Source organism: Orycteropus afer, unplaced genomic scaffold, assembly GCF_000298275.1.
Source record: "Orycteropus afer afer isolate SDZICR_OR568_19922 unplaced genomic scaffold, OryAfe1.0 scaffold00330, whole genome shotgun sequence".
NCBI classification, from domain to species: domain Eukaryota; kingdom Metazoa; phylum Chordata; class Mammalia; order Tubulidentata; family Orycteropodidae; genus Orycteropus; species Orycteropus afer.
In genome coordinates this window covers 2014637-2021133 of record NW_006921917.1, presented here as the reverse complement: position 1 = coordinate 2021133, position 6497 = coordinate 2014637, and positions in this window count along the sequence as shown.

Here is a 6497-nt window from a genome sequence, read left to right as displayed (position 1 = left end):
CCAATCCGGGTCGGTATGACTCGGAACCGACTTGATGGCAGTAGGTTTCTGGGGTTCCCTTGGAGGTTACATCCTTGGAAACCCTATGGGACAGTTCTACTCTGTCCTATAGGGTCACTATGAGTCGGATTTGACTTGAGGGCAATGGGTTTGAGTTTTTCGGTTTTAGGGCCTCTTGGCTTTCTGCCCCCTCGTCTTCCCACCCCATGTACGTGTTTAGGTGGGAGGCTGTGTGAGAGCTCACACCAGCTCTTAAGCATCCTTCAATCCCCCTGATCTTGCCAAGCAGAGAGACGTGTTTCATTAGTGAACCCAGAGCACATCATGCCTACTTGTGTTATGACTTTAACTCACTGCGGTAATCTGTTTCACTGTTTCTCCCACTGTACTGTGAGTTCCTAGAAGGGAGGGGCTTTGCTCTATTTATAATCTTTGTATTCTGGTGCCTAAGGCAGTGCTTGTCTCTCAATAAGAGCCTGATAATTATGGATAAATTAAAGAAGAAAGCCTCTGCTCTTTTTAATGGGCAGTGGAATGCACAAAAGTCATTCAAGTATATGCCAGGCTCTGGCGATACAGTAGTAGGGGGGGAAAAAAAAAAGAAAAATCCCTGCTGTGATGGAGCTTATGTTCTAAACAAGAAGACCGACTAACAAAATAGGTAAAATGTGTAAAACATTAGAAGTAAGTGTTGTTACTGTTGTTGAATCGGACCCAACTCATCATGACCCCTCCTTGAGTTTCCTGAGGCAGTATCACTAAGGAAATAAATTGCCAAACCTTCCTTCCAAGGAGTGGCTGGTGGGTTGGAACTGCTAGCCTACCAGGTTAGCAGTCAAGTGCCTTAGGCACTATGCTACCAGAGGTTGTAGAAATAAGTGCTATGAAAAGGAAAAAAGAGTGCAAGCGGTGTTCCTTTTTATTATAAAAAAAGGCCTTACTGAAAAGTTGACTTTTAGTCAAGAACTGAAGGAGATGAAGGATTCAAATGATGCAGATCTGAGAGAAAGAGCAGATGGAGGAGACAGCAAGCACAAAGACTATAGCAGGAAAAAAGAAAAAAAAACACCCACTGCCTTCCAGTTGATTCTGACTCACGGTGACCTCCACTGGGTTTCCAAGGCTGTGAATCCTTATGGAAATAGATTGCTTTATCTTTCTCCTGTGGAGCAGCTGGTGGTTTTGCAGCCAAATGTGTTACTCACTATGCCGCCAGAGCAAAGAAATCGATGTAGCTGGAGGAGAGGAGGGAGACAGGATCAGAAAGTAAGGGGAAGGGGTGTTGAAGACCAGCATACAGTTAGAGCTGCTTCAAATAAATATTGATTGTTATTGTTATTGTTAGGTACCATGGAGTCGTCTCCAACTCATAGCAACCCTATGCACTGCAGAAGGAAACACTGCCTGGTCCTGTGCCAGCCTCGTGATCCTTGTTATACTTGAGCCCATCGCTGCAGCCACCGTGTCAATCCCTCTCATTAAGGGCCTTCCCCTTCTTCGTTGACCCTCCATTTTACCAAGCATGACATCCTTCTCCAGGGAATGGTTCCTTTTGACAATATGACCAAAGTAGGTGAGATGAAGTCTGGCCATTCTCACTTCCAAGGAGAATTCCAGCTGCTCTTCTTCTAGGACAGATTTGTTAGTCCTTTTAGCAGACCACGGTACTCTTAGCATTCTTCTCCAACACCACAACTCAAAAGCATCAACTCTTCTTCAGTCTTCCTTATTCATTGTCCAGCTCTCACATGCATAAGAGGTGATTGAAAATACCATGGGTTGGGTTAGGCGCATCTTAATCTTCAAGGAGACATCTTTGCTTTTCATCACTTGAAAGAGGTCTTTTGCAGCAGATTTGCCCAATGCAATACATCATCTGATGTCTTGACTGCTGCTTCCATTGGTGTTGACTGTAGAACCAAGTAACATGAAGTCCTTCACAATGTCAATCTTTCCTCCATTCATCATGAAGCTGGTTTTTTGTACCAATTGTGAAGATTTTTATTTTCTTTATATTGAGGTGTAATCCATACTGCAGACTGTAGTCTTTAATCTTCATCAGTAAGTGCTTCAAGTCATCCTCACTTTCAGCAAGCAAAGATGTGTTGTCTGCATATCACAGATTGTTAATGAGTCTTCCTCCAATCCTGATACCACAGTCTTCTTCATATAATCCAGTTTCTCGGATTATTTGTTTAGCATACAAGTTGAATAAGTATGGTGAAAGGATACAACCTTGACACACTCCCTTCTTGATTTTGAACCATGCAGTATTGCCTTGTTCTGTTCGAACAACAGCCTCCTGATCTATGTACAGGTTCCTCATGAGTACAATCAAGTGTTCTGGAGTTCCCATTCTTCCCAATGTTGTCCATAATTTGTTATGATCCACACAATCAAATGCTTTTGTATAGCCAATAAAACATAAGTAAACATCTTTCTGGTATTCTTTGCTTTCAGATAAGGTCCATCTAAACGAGACTGACTAACAAATAGGTTATATTGACTACAATATGGCAAATAATAAAATTTTTAGCCAAGAAACTTCTAGTCATTTAACAGGAAAAAAAGACTATTTAATTCAACAAGTTATGTTATTCCCTAATTCCACTTTACTTTTGATGCACATTTTATTCCTTTTTACATGAATTAGATATGCACTGTGGTGCCAAGTTCTTTATAAAGTCAAACTTTGTTTGCAATTATTTTCCATTATTGTGTCACAGATGTGTTCGTTCCCTTTCTACCAAAGCAGTGACAGAAAAAAAAATCCACCAGAAGCAGCTAAAATCCCACTGACACCCCTCCAGCCACAATGGCCTCCTTGTTATAGTACCAGTCTGGTTAAAATCCCGAATCTAGTCATTCCTTTTGTTTCAGTATTTTCTGAACTCCGGAAGACCCTTTCTATTTATCAAATTCATGGAAATGTGCTCTATATCCTGGGATTTACTTTTGATAGTTCATCAGTGGGAGAGTTTAGGTTACACGGTCAGAGAAAATTGTATGGATGCAGTCCCCACCCCCACCTCTACTGGTGTGATTTATGTATTTATTTATTTTTATCTTTAACCAACAGAAACTTATTTTCTCACAGTTTAGGAGGCTGAAAGTCCAAATCTGGGGCATTGACTCTATGGGAAGTCTTTCTCTTCCTGTTGGCTCTGAAGGAAGGTCCTCATTGCTCTGTTCCGAGATGATCTTCACACGGTGTGGCATCTTTCTTCCCCCAACTCTGCTTGTCTTTCTGCTTGCTTAATCATGCTTTTTCATATCTCAAAAGGAGATTGATGTAAAATACACATTACACTATTACTGTCTCCTTAACATAATAAACAAAACTCATTCTCAAATGGAATTATAACTACTATGTGGGTGAGAATTTATGACACATATTTCACTGTTCTTGTTGTTAGGTGCCATCAAGTCGGTTCTGACTTATAGTGGCCTTATGCACAACAGAACAAAATGCTGCCCAGGCCTGTGCCAGCCTCACAATTGTTGCTACAGTTTGGCCCATCGTTGCAGACACTGTGTCAATCGATCTCAGAGTGTTTGTCGATCTTTCGCTGACCCTTGGCTCTACCGAGCATGATATCCTTCTCTAGGGCTTGGTCCCCTCTGACAACACGACCAAAGTAAAAGAAATGAAGTCTGGTCATTCTTGCTTTTAAAGAGCATTCAGCTGTACTTCCTCCAAGACCGATTTGTTCGTTTTTGTAGCAGTCCATGGTACATTCAATATTCTCCACCAACACCACAATTCAAAAGCATCAATTCTGTGGTCTTCTTTATTCATTGTCGAGCTCTCACACTCATATGAGGCTATTGAAAAGACCATGGCTTGGGTCAGGCGCACCTTAGTCTTCAAAGTGACGTCTTTGCTTTTAAACACTTTAAGGAAGTCTTTTGCAGCAAATTTGCCCAATGCAATATGCCTTTTAATTTTTTGATTGCTGCTTCCATGGCTATTGATCATGGGTCCAAGTAAAATAAAATCCTTGACAACTTCAATCTTTTCCCCATTTATCATGATGTTGCTTATTGGGCCAGTTGTGAGGATGTTTATTTTCTTTACGTTGAGATGTAATTCAAACTGAAGACTGTGGTCTTTGATCTTCATCAGTAAGTGTTTCAAGTATTCCTCATTTTCAGCAAGAAAGGTTGTGTCATCTGCATATCACAGGTTGTTAATGAGTCTTCCTCCAATCCTTATGCTGTGTTCTTCTTCATATAGTCCAGCTTCTCAGATTATTTACTCCACATATGGATGGAACAAGTGTGGTGAAAGGACACAACCCTGACATGAACGCCTCTGGATTGTAAACCATGTAGTATCCCCCTTTTCTGTCTGAACCACTGCCTTTTGGTTTATGTACAGGTCCCACATGAGCACAATTAAGTGTTCTGGAATTCCTATGGATGTGATTTCAGTGTTGATTAGACTAAGATCTGGTGGCAGTATGCAGAACCAAATGAGAGGGGCATAGGGAACAGGAAGCCAGTGAAACAGATCAGATTTGCATTAATAAAGTTAAGGGGAGAGGTTAGGGAAGCATGGAGAAGAGTGGCCTATCATAAAGAGGGGGGAAGTCAGGACAAGAGGTTGCTCTCTGAGATTGGATGACATTGAAGCAGGCTGCGTTTATCCAAGAGACAGCTGGAGATAAGGCACCGCAGTCAGGAAAGGAGCCAGACGAGAGAAACGAACCTGGAAGTTACTATGTGGGGCGTGAAACATTATGACACACTGGGAGCTAAAATGTGGATGAGACAGGGCCACACGGACAGACAGTTGAGCAAATTAACTCTCCTAGAAGGAACTGAAAAGAAGGTACGAGAAGAAGCCAGGGAGTGCCTGGAGGGAAATAAACCCAAGAGTGCGCAGGTGCCAAGGATCTATATGGGGCTTCTGTCAGAAGAGAACCAGAGAGTACTTGTTTCAATAGCCTGGAACCTTACATGTTGTTGTTGTTGTTGTTATGTGCCGTCGAGTCGGCCCCGACTCATACCAAACAGATAATAACAGTTCGCTCAGGGCAGGGCAGGAACTAGGGTGAGATAAGTGAAATTTCTTAGGCACAAAATGTAAGGAGATGCTCATTTAAAATTTCCACCCTAGGCACCTCATTTGCCTCACTCTACTCCCAGCCCTACACTAAGGAGAGGAATGGAATGAGAAGAAGGACGAGAATGAAGAAAGACTTCCACTTTTTTACTCTGAACATTTCTTGGTTGCCTGACTCTTGTTAAAAAGACATCCTAGCCATCCTAGAAGCCAGTATCAGAAAAATGGAAAATAACAAGTGTTGATGAGGAATTGGAGAAATTGGAACCTTCCTCCACTGCTGGTGGGAATGTAAAACAATGCAATGTGTGGAAAACAGTTTGGCAGTTACTCAGAAAGTTAAGCAATTACCATATTTTTGTTGTTAGGTGCCTTCAAGTCAGCTGGGACTCATAGCAACCCTATGTACAACAGATCAAAACACTGCCTGGTCCTTTGCCAGCCTCACTCACAATCTTTGCTACACTTGAGCCTGTTGTTAGAGCCACTGTGTCAATCCATCTTGTTGAGGGCCTTCCCCTTTGCCAAGCATGATAGCCTTCTCCAGGGAATGGTCCCTTCTGACAACAGGACCAAAGTAGGTGAGACGAAGTCTGGCCATTCTCACTTCTAAGGGACATTCTAGCTACATTTCTTCCAGGAGAGATTTGTTAGTTCTTCTGACAGTCCGTGGTACTTTCAGTATTCTTTGCCTACACCACAACTCAAAACCATCAACTCTTCTTTGGTCCTACTTATTCATTGTCCAGCTTTCACATGTACATGAGGTGATTGAAAACATCATGGCTTGGGTTAGGTGCACTTCAGTCTTCAAAGAGACATCTTTGCTCTTCAGCACTTTAAAGAGGTCTTTTGCAGCAGATTTGCCCAATACAATAAGTACATCATCTGATTTGTTGACTGCTGCTTCCACTGGTGTTGATTGTGGAACCAAGTAATATGAAGTTTTTGACAACTTCAGTCTTTTCTCCATTTATCATGACACTGCTTATTGGTCCAGTTGTGAAGATTTTCCTTTTCTTTCTGTTGAGGTGCAATCAATACGGCAGACTATAGTCTTTAATCTTCATCTGTAAATGCTTCAAGTCATCTTCACTTTCAGCAAGCAAGATTGTGTCATCTGCATATCGCAGGTTGTTAATGAGTCTTCCTCCAATCCTGATGCCGTGTTCTTCTTCAATTACCATATGACTCAGCAATTCCATTTCTAGGAATATACCCAAAATAATTAAAAACAGAGACTCAAACAAACACTAATACACCATAGCCCAAAGATGGAAACAATCCAAGTGTTCATTAACAGATGAATGGATAAATAAAATGTGGTACATCTGTACACATAGAGAGAAAGGAAGTTCTGATACATGCTGCAGCATGGATGAACCTTGGGAACATTGTGCTGAGTGAAATACGTCAGATACAAAAGGAC